The sequence below is a fragment of the Ammospiza caudacuta genome, chromosome 19, assembly GCF_027887145.1.
Source record: "Ammospiza caudacuta isolate bAmmCau1 chromosome 19, bAmmCau1.pri, whole genome shotgun sequence".
NCBI lineage: Eukaryota > Metazoa > Chordata > Aves > Passeriformes > Passerellidae > Ammospiza > Ammospiza caudacuta.
Genome location: NC_080611.1, coordinates 12,481,475 through 12,495,200, shown reverse-complemented (window position 1 = coordinate 12,495,200; position 13,726 = coordinate 12,481,475). Strand labels below are relative to the sequence as shown.

Sequence of the window (13,726 nt, the reverse complement as noted above, 5' to 3'; positions counted from 1 at the left end):
CTGGCTGCAGTGCTGATGGCAGAGGTGGGCACTGCCCCAGGGCTGCCCAGTCCCCTGCCCCCAGTGGGACCGTGCCACGCTGGCCCCACGGCCCCGCAGTGACCCCACTGTGCGCCAGACCCCCTCCATACGGGAGCAGCCAGCGGAGCTGCCAGCTCCCAGCTCCAGCGCTTGCTGCTGCATCTGGAAACTCTTCTCACCCTTAATTGTTCCTAATGCCTTAACACGTGGAGTGACTAATCAGACACTAATTGGGCGGTATTAGAGCCGGAGTGCCAGCGCTGCCTGCGCTGCCATCAGCAGTGCCCTCCTGCGCTGCCTGTGCTGCCATCAGCGGTGCCCTCCTGTGCTGCCACCACCACAAATCCCTCCGGACTCCAGCACCTTTCCATGCTCAGCCTCTCCCAGCAGGGTGGAAATCCCTCCCCAGCAGCAGGGAGAGCCAAGGGATGCCAATTTCAGCTCTGCCAAATGGTCCCTGTGCTCCAGGAGCCAGGGCAGCGAGGGCACGAGGTACCCCCCAGCAGCGATGTCCCACACACCATCCGTCACCCCCCGAGCCGAAAGGCACCGGGAGACCCCAATTGCTCCCCTCTGACTGCTCACCATCGCTGGGCACACACATTGGCACTGCTGGGATGGGCATTGCCCACACTGAGTCAGGTGATGAACGGCTGCAGGAATGCACCTGCTCCGGGTGATTTATGGCCGGTGGGAAGCCAGGGCAGAGCACAGCTGCATTCGGGACCCCCCCGTGCCCCACAGAACCATGGGGTGGTGCCCCCAGCCCGTTTGTGGGGCTGCCCCATTCTCCCTGGGAGCTGCCCCGGGGCTGCCAGCCCTGCCCGCACATCTGCCGGCAGTGCTGCGCCCGCCAGAGCTGCTCAGCAGCAGGAAAGAGGCACAAATCTTGTTACACACTGGCTAAGCCTCCCTGGGCATGTTTTCTATAAATCTCCTGGAATTTATTATATGATAACTAGCCTGGAAAAGCTAAATTAAATCCACAGCCAAGAAACTGACTTTCAAGTGTGACCTAATTTAGTTGCTGGAAAGGGAGGGAGGCAGGGATGGGGGGATCCCGGTGCCAGCCGTTCCCGGTCTGACCTCCCGGTGCAGCCGCACTCCCCCCGTGCTCCCCTGCGCCGCGGCTTCGGGGACGGAGCCGCTCAGCCTTTCATGTCTGAGCGGATCTCACACTCCCACTCGCTGCAACAAAAGCGCCTCAAGGGCTCCCCTGTCAGATGTTTTCCATTGCTCATCTCCAAGCCTTCCTTGGAGGAGCGCTCTCCTCCCGGGGCTGCTCCGGCAGGCCTGGGGATGATGGGGAGGGTTCCTGCAGGGGCTCTGTGCTGGCTCCAGGCTGCTCCCACCAGCCCAGTGAGCCCCAAGCTCGGCACCAGCATCCACACACCCCATGGCCGGCAGCCCTGAGCCTCACACAGGGCCCAGGCAGGCTCCAGGAGAGGAGGAGGAAAGCAGCAGGGAGAAAACTGGATAGGGAAGAGCTTTGGTGGCCTGAGCGCCAATGGTTGTGCTGCCCAGGTGCTGGCAGCAATGGCTGCACTGACCCCAGAGACAAGGCATGGCCCTCCCTATGCAGGGGCACAGTGTGCACTATGGCTGGGGTGACAACCTGTCTGCCATCCCCTGGAAAGCAGCGCAGTCCCAGCCCCAGTGCTGCACAAGGTCCTGGAGAAACTCCAGCACTCCCGCTTTGGCCAGGACGCTCACAACAGCCGGATCCACAGTGATGTGGGGCTGGGCAGGACCACACAGCCCTTCACCCCAAAGTGCCCATCTGTGGGGCAGCTGGCTCGGGGCTGAGCAGGCACACACAGGAGGCGGGCAGTGCCCACGGGCAGGGCAGGGTGGGCACAGCAGGACCCCGTGCTCCGGCAGACCCGGGGGTGGCTCGGGGCTGGCACACGGACGCGTGCTGTTGTTCTGGAACGGAGTGCACTGGCACAGCGGCGTGTGGGAAACTTGCATAATAGTGCCAGCCCACACTACGCCTGCTCCTTCCCAGCATGATCAGCCCCTTGCTTTCATGAGCAATAACATCCACCCAAAGTTTTCTAAAGACAAAAAAAAAGAGCTTCAAGGTGATGCACAGAGCTCAGCTGCCTTTGCTGCCTCTGAACCGATTAGTGCAGCTGGGGAATCCATCTGCACGGCCACTCTAATCCCACATTCTGGACAACCTGTACCCAGCAAGGGACGAGGAGCCTCAAGCTCCCATTTCATGATTCCTGAGCAGGCACCTGGGGCTGGGCAGAGTGGAGGAGCCAGTGTGCACTGAGCAGTACTGTGAGGGGGCACACACAGCCCCCACACTGGCAGCTGCTGCCCCAGGCACAGCCATGCGAAGCAACATCTTCATCCTCAACCAAAAACATCTCCATGCCCTCCCCTGGCAGGACTGCTGGGTGGAAAGCACATACCTGAAGGCCAAGAGCAGGTGCCTCGGGTGGGGCGGCAGGTGGGAGCTCAGGCTCGTGTTCACCCCTCCACGCCGTCAGGAAGAGCTGTCGGGGTCTCACAGCAGCAGCAGCTTCTCAGCCTGAAAGAGAGAGAGGGAGAGGCTCCAGTCCCGTCCCTGTGTGGGCACCGGTACCGGAGGAGGACGCGGCGGAGCTCGGAGCGCCATGGCCCCGGGGATTGCACTGCTTGGCCCCCTCTTCCAACAGCACAAGGATCTCCTCCAACAGCACAAGGATCTCCTCCAACAGCACAATGCTCTCCTCCAACAGCACAATGCTCTCCTCCAACAGCACAACGATCTCCAACAGCACAAGGATCTCCAACAGCACAACTATCCCAGCTGGGAGCAGCTCTGGAGCAGCCCCTGACATGGGCAGAGGCAGGACCCAGGACCCTGCCCCGTGGCAAAGCCCCTGAGGAGAGGGAAGCGTGTTCAGCCCAGGGAAAAGGACGTGCACACAGCAGGTTCCAGCTTGGGGTCCCCAGAGGGACATGTCCCACTCTCTGCACTGACAGAAAATGCTGAGGCTGGTCCTGCCTCCCTGAGAGCACCAGCCCTGGCCTCTGACAGTGCATGGGATGGAGGCAAGGACAGCAAAGACTTCTTCCTAAAGGAATAAAGTCCCCAACCCTCCTGTTCCCCCTCTGGAGGCTGCCGGCAGCTCCAGTTTGATTTTCCCCGACCCAGGTTGGACAGGAGATAATTTAACAGCCTGTCCCCCACTGTAATGGGTCTGTTTCCCTGCTCCCCCAGGCAGCCCATCCATCAGAGCACGGAGCAGTGACGTCCCCTGGCACCTCACCAGGCAGCCCCCCTGTGCTGTGAGTTACAGCACCTGCACCGTGCGCTGGGATGGGCTCAGAGCATCAGCTCCACACCAGGAACTGAGATTTATCCCCTCGGTGGAGCAGGGGCAGGAGCTGGAGATAAGTCACAGCAGAGCTGCAGGAGTGGCGCTCAAGGTCCTCCAAGGTTGGCTCACTAAAAACCCAGGAGAGGGGGAAGACAAGCCCTGCCTGCTGGTGTGGCTGCAAATCCCCTCCTGAGGCTGAACCAGCCGTGGCCAACAGGGAGGTGGGAAGGGAGCTGAGCCCCCAGGCTGGCTCTGCAGCAATCCTTGCTGCCAGGGCTGTGTGAAGCCACCAGTGTCCCCCAAACACCCTCCCAGCACGTTCCAATAACCCCAGCAGACAGGGATGGGCTTCCCAGCAGTAAAAATCCAGTAGCAAAAAGCCAGCCAGTGAAAATCCAAGAGGCAGCCTGGAGAGTGGCTTGGATGCTGCCCCAGCAGCAGCAGACTGGAGGTGCCCACTCTGGGGCTGGCACCTGCACTCACCCAGCACACCACTGCTGGGAGCAGCGTGAGCTCCCAATGGGCACCGTCACAGGTTTGGGGACAGACCACAGAGAGCCCACAGAGACACGGTGAGCATCGCAGGCGCTCCCCAGACTCGCTGGAATTCCCCTCCTGCTTCATTAGTCCTGCTCATTAGGCTCTGCTCCTGATCAGCAGGCACAGCAGCATTGCTCCCCAGCCCTTCCCTCCCAGCCTCTTTAATGCTGGTCTGTCACAGCTGGTCCCCTAACCCCCCTGGGTGTCCCCTAACCCCCCTTGGCTGTCCCCTTCACAGGCTCTGCCACCAGCCCCTCTTCCCTCCCTGCTGTGGTTTGTGAGTGACCAGAGCCACGCTGGAGCTGGGGGCTCAGGGGGACTCACACTGTGGGGGGAGCTGGGGGGCTCAGGGGGGACTCACACTGAAGGGTTTGCCGCTCTCTGAACCCCTCCAATCATGGTCAGCAAGTGCAGGATGAGACAAACACTGGGAAAACCCAATTGCATCGCTGAAACAAACTGAACACAGCAGGATCTTCTCAGCACTTTCTATTTTCAACTGCAAAGCCACGTGAGTGCAGGACAGGGGCTGGCATGTTCCCCGCTGGTGCTGGGGGCCCAGCAGCATCCCTCACCATCAGCAGCATCCCTCACCACCAGCAGCATCCCTCACCATCAGCAGCATCCCTCACCACCAGCAGCATCCCTCAGCACCAGCAGCATCCCTCAGCACCAGCAGCATCCCTCACCACCAGCAGCATCCCTCAGCACCAGCAGCATCCCTCAGCACCAGCAGCATCCCTCACCATCAGCAGCATCCCTCAGCACCAGCAGCATCCCTCAGCATCAGCAGCATCCCTCACCACCAGCAGCATCCCTCAGCACCAGCAGCATCCCTCACCATCAGCAGCATCCCTCAGCACCAGCAGCATCCCTCACCACCAGCAGCATCCCTCAGCATCAGCAGCATCCCTCACCACCAGCAGCATCCCTCAGCACCAGCAGCATCCCTCACCACCAGCAGCCTCCCTCACCATCCCTCAGCACCAGCAGCATCCCCACAGCATCCCCGGCACTGGGAAGTGTTCCTTCCCCAGGAGGGATGGAGAGTGAATTGCAGATCCCTGCGGGGCATCTCCCCCAGGAGCTGCTGGGCTGTTACTGCACACTAAACCACAGCGATTAGATCAACAAGCCAACCCCTGCAAGGCTGAGAGGTTTTATCAAAGCCAGCAGCACCTCAGGGAGGAGATGGGAAGATGATGCAGCTGCCCACAGCATCTGCAATCCCTGGGCCAGCCTGGCGGCTGCTGCAGGAGCAGGACCAAGGCTGTGCTGCTCATTTTCAGGAGCCTGAGCCTCTGCTGCTGCCTCCAGGTCCCGGCCCCAGCCCGGTGCCTCCCGTCAGACCCATTTCTGTGGGGTGCCTCAGCAGGCAGGGCTGGGGGCAGCAGGAGCTGGGGGGCAGCTGGAGCCCGCAGTGCTCTTCCCTGGATTGCAGAGGAGCAGGAGAGGGATTTTCTTTCAGCAGCGAAGTCGCTGAAGCAGCACTGGGCACCTGAGCAGCCCCAGCCCCTGCTCCAGCCCAACCTGCAGCTATTCCCCACTTCCCTGTGCCACGGCTGATGTCTGTGAGTGCAGCAGCAGCAGCAGCTCACTAATAGGATTTTGATGCTCAACAGAAGATGCTTTTCTCCCCGGGTCTCGCTTACGTCACACCTGGAGGTATCCATGGCCATGGAGGTGACACTGAGGAAGGCTAAAGAGCCTCAGCTCCTGCGCTGAGGGAGCAGCTTCTCCTTCAACTGCCAAACAGCAGAGTTACAGTGATCCAGCACTGCCTGCCCTCGTGTGCCCCCACCCCTGCACTGCCCCGGGGAGGGAGGAGAGCATGGCCCCTGTGCCACAGCCCCACTGCCCCCCTGGCTGGATGGACTCACGCCTTCCCCAGCTCCCACAGGAGTGAGCAGAGCCCCTTGCTGCTGGGGCTGGGCAGGGGAAGCCTGCATCCCATGGGCACCATCTGCTCCCAGTGCTCCCAGTGCTGGGGGAGCCTGGAACCCACAGGCACCACCTGCAGCCCACAGCATCACCCCCTCCCGTGGGCATCACCTGCAGCCCACAGCATCACCCCCTCCCGTGGGCACCAGCCGCTGCCAGCACTCCCCCAGCCCCAGGCAGTGCTGCCAGCACAATCCCGTGCCACAGGGACCACCCACACGCCACAGCAGCAGCACAGAGACAGGCCTGGGTGGCAGAGCCGCGCTCGCAGCTGCTTCAGGGAAAGGGGAGGAAGGCTCCTCACCCCCCTGGCAGCCTCCTCCCCACAGGAGCAGGGGGAAGGTCCCACTCACCCCCACTACTGGAGATGGGGATGTCTCTGCCTGCCACAGACAGAACCAGAGTGATGGGAGCCACCCCTGCAGGTGTGGGTGACATCTCACCCGTGGGAACGCTGCTGGCGTGGTGGCAGGGCTGGCACCAGGGCTGGTACCGGGGTTGGCACCGCTCCCACAGCACAGCTCAAAGGTGAAGGGCGCCACAGAAAAGCCACAGGCTGGCGTGGTGGGAGAGGTGCCCCGAGGAGCTCTGGCACTGCAGTGAGGGAACAGAGCACTGTGCAGGCCAGCACAGCCCCAGGACAGCTGTGCCACCCCTGGGCTCATCCCACACGGAGGCTGCGCCCACGGCAGGGCAGTGCCAGCAGGACAGGGTGCCAGCAGCCGGGGCAGCCCTGCCTGTGGCCATGCATGCCAGCAGCTGCTTGCAGTCTGTTTTCCTGCACTAGTGCATTAAGCATTCCACACAGCACTTTTGCTGTAAATCACTTCCTATTCAGGCTCACTGCTGAGGGTCTCTGAAGGTCGATTTTCCATGGTTATGACAACAAAAACTAAAATTGGGTCAAACCTGAAAGGTATTATCTTTCTCCAAGCTGCTAAATGCACAATAGTAATGAGGTTGGTTAAGCAGTTCACCCCCAGCCTGCATTATTTGCTCTGAAGATGTATTAACCAGTTAAATGAGCGTGATAAGGCAGCCCTGCACATCCCTCCCACCAGCCACACGGCAGATCTGAGCTTCTGGGGCTCCACGTCCCCGTTAACCACCGAGACCGTGCCCCACGACAAAGGCAGCTGTGCCACACAGCCCCGGGCCAGGCTCTGCCCAGCCTGACCCACAGAACACAAAGGCAGCTCTAAAGGCACCCAGCAGCTCAGAGCCGCTGGAAAAAAGAATTATCCTTCCTCCTCCCCTCTCTCTTTCTTCTTCTCAACGCTCTCCCTCCTCCGAGCTCCCGATGAAAGAGCGAGCCCACCGCCTGCCCCATCAAAGGCGCTTTGGCAGATCCCTGTCCCTGCACCAGGATGGATGGGGATTAGCCCTGGCAAACACACGCAGCTGACCCGGCTGCCAGCACCCAGCACGGAACCGGGGCTGTGAGGAAAACCCACCCAGGCACCCCGTGAGCACTGCAGGTCACTCCACAGCACCCCAAAGATGCTGCCTGCCCACGGCACAGCTCTCCATGCACAGCTGCTGCCAGGGTGCAGGATGGGCCTGTGGGGCTGCAGGACCAGTTGTGGGACACAAACAATATTTGTGTTCATGGGGTTCCTGCTGTTTTTCCTAAAACAAACACCCATCAACGTAAATATAACTGATGTAAACAAGCGTGACCCTAAAATCCGTGTGCAGCTGTATGGAACAGGGAAAAGAGAGGGAGGGAGGTTGGTTGGGAGAGAGGGAGGGGAAACACTTTAATTAATCTCTAAAATGAATGAGATGGGAAAACTCAAACTGCAGGGGAAGCATCTGGTGCTGCTGCAGGAAGGGGCTGTGCTCTGCTGTGGCACACCAGAGCCTTTGGCTCCCACGCCGGGCACCCCATGGCACCAGGCACGGCTGGGAGAGCCACAGCACGCCCAGGGCACCCAGGGAGGGCAGCCTGGCCTGTGCCAGCGCCATGTGCCAGAGCCAGGAGCTGGGAGCATCCCCTGGTGAGTGCTGCAGCTCCCTGCTCATCCCCAGGATCCCACGAGCAGCCTGTCCTGACAGGGCAGGGGATTCACTCCCTGCAGCAGGGACCCTGTGCAGCAGGGAGCACACAGGGAAACATCCAGAGAGCCTCAGAGTGCCTCTCACAGAGATCCAGCTGGGGCTTTGCCAGGAGGAAGCTGCTGCATGGAGAAATGCCAGCACTTTCTAGCACAGGAGGATGGATGAAGATCCCAAGGTGGGATCTGTGCTGGCAGCTCTGGGACCAGCACTCTGCCCTCCACAGTGACCAAAACGTGGCTGTGAACAGGGCCTGAAGACCAAGGGAGAGAGAGAAAGACCACAGAGCAGATCCAAGGAGCTCCAAGAAAGGGGAAAGGACCTGGGGGTCGATCAAGAGCAGATTCACGGTTCAAGGGGGCAGCAGTGGATCCAGGCTGGGCTCTCCCACAAGCAGAGCTCAGCCACACTCACACCCTGCCCCAGGCCAGGTCCTGAGGGATCCCTTCATCCCAACCTGGAGATCAAACACACAGTGTGGTGCTCTTGGAGAAACACCAACAACCAGCCAGCACAGCTCCTCCCAGGGCAGCGCTGCTCAGGAGTGACGGTAACACAGCCATCACCAGCTGTGGTGCCCAGCTCTGCCCTGGCAGTGCCCGCCTGGCACGGAGCTCTGCTCTGGGAAGAACCAGTCCCTTGTCCCCTCACCTGGGGCAGAGCTGGTCCCTTGTCCCCTCACCTGGGCGCTGCCAAGGCTCCTCAGTGCGGGAGGGTCTGGGATGGCAGGAGGGACGATGGCACCCCCAGGACTCACCCAAGCCCCGAGCTGGCCCGTGCAGGGCTCTGCCAGCCCTCCTGGCACCACACAGCCACAGCTCCCAGCACACATCCTCCCCCTGCCCTTCCCAACTGTGCCAGTGATGGCAGGGAGCTGGAAATGCCAGGGAAAGCATTCCTTATGTCAGAAAGGCAGAGCAGCCAGAGATGGCACCAGCCCGGTGAGACCTGCCCAGATTTACAGCCAGCACAGCTGAGGAGACAGAGGAGCTTTAGAGAACCTGGTTAGAGCCTCATGGGAAAGGGACAGCAGGATCTGAGTGACCTGAGAGCTCCAGCTCTCCATCGGGAGAACAAAAGTGACACAGGAAAGGAGCCTGACAGCCCCAGGGACTGCGGGGAAGGGGCTGCCAAGGGACAGGGACAACAGGACAGACATAGGGACAGCACACCCTGCCCAGGGAGCAGGGACAGGCAGCTCTGGGACGGCAGAGCATCGCTGCTGGAGCACCCTGCACTGCCTGCGGCGCCGATCCAGCCTCCCCCTCCTCCTCCAGGGCCTCTTCCTCTCCTTCCCCTCTTTGTCATTCCTCTCAGCTCACGCCTCTTCCCTGCTCTCCTTCAGCTGCTCGCAGCAATAATCCAGGGCACTGCCGCCCCAGCAGATTGCTCAGCGCCGCTCCCCGCGGCTGGCTGGGCTTTCAGTGACTCCCCCGGCCGTGCCGGGGCTGCTCCCACCTCCTCCGGCTGCCGGGTGCTCCCCAGCATCCCTCCCCAAAACCGCCCGCAGCATCGGCACCCCAGCAGCACCCACCAGCACCCCATCAGCACCCACCAGCACCCACCAGGGCATGAGGCAGGCAGGACTGCAAGGGTCCCCTCCCCAGAGAGGAGGGTGGGTGTCACAGGGAGAGCAGCTGCTGCTCAGGGAACCCTGAAATGCAGGAGGTGAATTGCTGAGCCCCACTCCCAGAGCAGAGCTGCCCAGGCAGGACAGACTAACACAAAATGGACAGGCCAGCAGTGTAACCCCAGCCAGCCCTGTCACAAGGCCATGTCTGGATCCTGCAGCCAGCTCTGGTCTCCCCAGTGCAGATGGCATCAACACACAGGAGGGAACCTTGCAGAAGCTCAGGGTGATGCTCAGAGGCTGCAGCACAGGACAGACACAGTGGGAGCGAGGGGTGCTCAGCCCAGAGGAGGAGAGGATCAGGGACACTGGGGAGGTTATGGGGAAATCAGGGCCAAGGCAGGAAGTGGGGAGGGCAGTGGAGCTCCAGCTGCATTTTCCTGTTTCCCAACAAATCCATCCATCCATCCATCCATCCATCCATCCATCCATCCATCCATCCATCCATCCATCCATCCATCCATCCATCCATCCACATCAGCAAAGCAATTTTAGAGGCAAGCAGCAGCCACCACAGAGCCACAAAGCAGAGGCAGTGCCAAGTGCCAACAACCATGGCCTGCCTGTCCCTGTCCCCTGCCTGGCACAGCCCCAGCCCCTGTCCCAGCTCCACGCTCAGCGAGGGGAGCAGCAGTGACCCCCAGCCCCCAGCATCACTCGCTGCCAGGCTGCAGATCCCTGCGTCCTGTCCTATAATTAACATTCCACATGTAAAGTTGGGATTGTAATTACTGCCACTGATTAAGGGGCCGAAGGTAGCCGGTCTCGGAGGGAGCAGATTGGCCGCTGCTCCCACCTCAGCACATCCCGAGCAGATCCCGCTGCCCCCGGCCGTGATTAACGGGGCGGCCCCGGCTGCTGCTCCTCCCCTGCCCTGCTGGGCACTGCGGACCCGCTCCCAGCGGCCCTGGGCTGGCAGAGAGGAGGCTGCTGGGTGTGAGAAGGGATTCCCTGAGCCTCCTCTGCCTGCTGTCCACGCAGGGCACAGAGGACACCGTTCCAAACACCCAGGTCCCCGGCAGGGAGAGGAGCACAGCACTCAGACCCTGCACTGGCAGGGAGAGGAGCTCACCGCTCAGACCCTGCGCTCCCTGGATGTGAAGCACAGGGAACATCCCACATGCCCAGCTGGGCCCTTCTCTGCCCACCAGCCACGGTCCTGGGTGTGACAGGACCCTCCAAACCACGGCCTCATCAGGCAGGGAAGGCAATCAGCTGTAATTAACGGCGGCTGCAGGCAAAGAGCGGCGCGGGGACATTTCTTCCTTCTTTTCCCCAAGACTGCAAAATAAATTATCCTGCAAAGTTAGCAGAGGCTGAGCTATGGAAACAATTAAACAAAAATTAAATCTAATTCATTTATACTCGGAGCACAAAGTGGATAATGTGGGGGTTTTCTTTGCTCTCCTCTCTTTGCCTTGGTGTTACAGAGGACTATTATGGGAAATTAATCACGGGGAAAAGCAATGAACGTGATCTATCGCTCTTTAAAAGTGCACTGTAGTGATTATATAAAAATCTATTAGAGAGGCCAGGAAATAGCAGAGTGACACTATTTAAAAGGAAAAAGGAGACCGGGCTGGTGGCAAAGGGATCGATTCCTTAACTGACGGATCCGCGGCACAGGGAGCGGGAGGAGGCCGGGCCGCGGGGTGGCCGTGGGGCTGTGCATGCCCAAAAACCCCAAAATCACAGGTCCTGCTGCATGGCCCGGGGGGCTCCCACCGAGCACAGCCCAAAGGGACAGCAGCCCCAGGAGCTGCAGCATTGCCACATCCTCGGGGGCACTGCCCAGCAAAGCGACCCCAGCCCAGCAGGGATGGCAGAGCAGAGTGACCCTATCCCAACAGGGATGGCACAGCAGAGCCCCCTGCCCAGCAAAGCGACCCCAGCCCAGCAGGGATGGCACAGCAGAGCCCCCTGCCCAGCAAAGCGACCCCAGCCCAGCAGGGATGGCACAGCAGAGCCCCCTGCCCAGCAAAGCGACCCCAGCCCAGCAGGGATGGCACAGCAGAGCCCCCTGCCCGGCCCCCGGCACACGCTCGGCCCTTTAACAGCGGTGATAAAACCTTCACCAAGGCACGTTCCACCATAAATCCTGGCGGCTGCGGGGCCGGTCCCGGGCCAGCCTGACGCTTTAACGACACCATCAATCCCCGAGGAGCCCGGGGAGGGGCGGGGGCACACCCGGGCTGGGGCCAGGCAGGGGCTGAGCCCCCCGACCCTCCGCGGCTGCGGCAGATCGGCCACTCAGATCCAGGTGGGCGATCCCAGCCCAGCGATCCCGCATCTCTGGGTTCACCCATGGCCACTGCACACACCTGATGCCATCACCCCATGGCTGACACCTACAAACCGCCCCAGTCCCGCATCAGCATAGGGAAGGAAACACCTTTACAGGGATTTAATGGCAGCTTCTCCTCCCCACCAGGTGTGTGGAAGGCAAATGCACCGCACTCCCTCCACTGCATCGCTTAAACGATTTCGGGGAAAAAAAGAGTGGAAAAAAACCCCTTTGATCTCAGCAGCCCGCTTGTTTAGCCCATGCAGGGATTTAATTGAGAAGGGATGTCCTTGAATAAATGCAGAGATGTCCTCACTCCCCAGGAAGGCTGCCGCCAGTTGAACAATCCCCCGAACGAGGTTTTCCGCTCATGCAGGGATATTCTGGGCCAGCACGGCCCCGGGGCCGCTGCCGCCCATCCATCACGGGAATGGCACGGTGGGCAGGCTGCCGGGCACAAGGGCAGGCGGGGGGATCCAGGGCCCGGGGGAGAGGTGCCAGGGCTGGGGACAGCGCTCTGCCCCAAACCCCGCACAGGGGGAGAAGGAGCAGCCCCGCATACGGCAGGATGGGGAGCGGGGCTGCCTTGGCACAGCACAGGGGCTGCGGTGCCCCAACAGAATGCAGGGGCAGCCGGTGCCCAGGAGCTGGCACACACCCCCACAGTGCCAGCCCTGGCCCTGGCAATGCCTTCCCCACTGCCAGGCTGGGCAGGAGCGGAGGAGCCGCAGCTGAGAGCCTGCCACCAGCACCACAGTGGGCAGTTCCTGTTCATTTCCTCCTGGCCTGCAGGCCCTGCCAGTGCCCAGCACACCCCAGCATCGCTGCCCCTCCTCTGCCAGCTCCCTGCCAGCACACAGCCTCCTGCTGAGGACGGGAACCAGCCCTGGGGATGCCCTTGTGCCACACACCTGCCAAGGGAGCCAGGAGGGGCTAGGATGGTCCGGAGGGGCTGCACCCACAGATTTGGGTCTTTGCATGTGTGCCCCTGCCCCAGCCGGTGTCAGGCACCGATCAGCATCCTCCTCCCTCCTCCTCCCCGGCGCAGCCGCGTGGGTGCTGTGCCGCAAGGCTCCCTCGCCGGGGAGCGCCGCGCTATTTTCATCCGGCATCTCCCACCAGCCCAGCGCGGATGGCTGCGAGTGCAGCCCCGGGAGAGCTCTGCCCCGCGCCCCCGCACCGCTCGGGATGCAGGAACACCCCGAGGCTGCGAGGCAGGAGTGGGCTGCAGGGCCCCCAAACCCAGGGAGGGAGCTGCTTTTAGCCTGGGAGAGAATTCACTGCGATAAAGGAGAGGACACGGGAATTCCCAGCTCATGACGGTGCTGGCATCTGCCAGCCCATGGTAACAGCAGCTCCTCTTCTCCTCATCCATTGCAGTTCCTGTCCTCCCCCTGCCCGGGGGACTTGTGCTCGGCTCTGCAGCCACCCTGTCACCGTCCCACGGCTGTGCCACCGGCTGTGCCAGGGCAGAGCCACGGGGATGCTGGGTGCCCACGGGATGCCGGGCACCTGCAGGGCTGCTGCTGGGTGCCCACACGGACCCGAGCTGGTGCTCACACCGTGCCTGGCCACAGCTGCGCTGGAGGAACAGAAGAGCTCTCAGCCCCTGGGCTCGCTCGCTGGCTGCGGTGGCTAAAGGCGAGCTGATTAAAGCAATTAGGATTTTAAATAGTAACGCCAGAGTGGCTCATCAGCGCTGAAGAGGCAGTCAACTGACAGGCTGAGGAGCCTATTTAGGGATCCTGCTTGGCTGAGGATGCTCAGCGGGGCCCCAGGGCTCCCTCGCAGAGAGAGCCGGCACAGGGTGCCCCGGGCACCCCAGAACCCCCCCAGGGACACAGAGCAGCCCTGCCAGGGAGTGCCAAAAGGGACAGCCCTGCACACACAGCCAGCTCTGTCCCCTGCCCTGCGGCCACGGGGACACCAAGGAGC

General features: G+C 61.6%; 1 protein-coding gene across 4 annotated transcripts in view; it reads right to left on the bottom strand.

The window, feature by feature from the left end:
- RBFOX3 (RNA binding fox-1 homolog 3) overlaps positions 1 to 13,726 on the bottom strand; it is a 121,564-nt gene that overhangs the window by 58,158 nt on the left and 49,680 nt on the right. For all 4 annotated transcript variants that reach the window (XM_058817465.1, XM_058817468.1, XM_058817464.1 and 1 more), the window contains exon 2: positions 2,445 to 2,563. The gene's annotated coding sequence lies outside the window, so the exon portion shown is untranslated. The remainder of the gene's footprint in view (positions 1 to 2,444; positions 2,564 to 13,726) is intronic.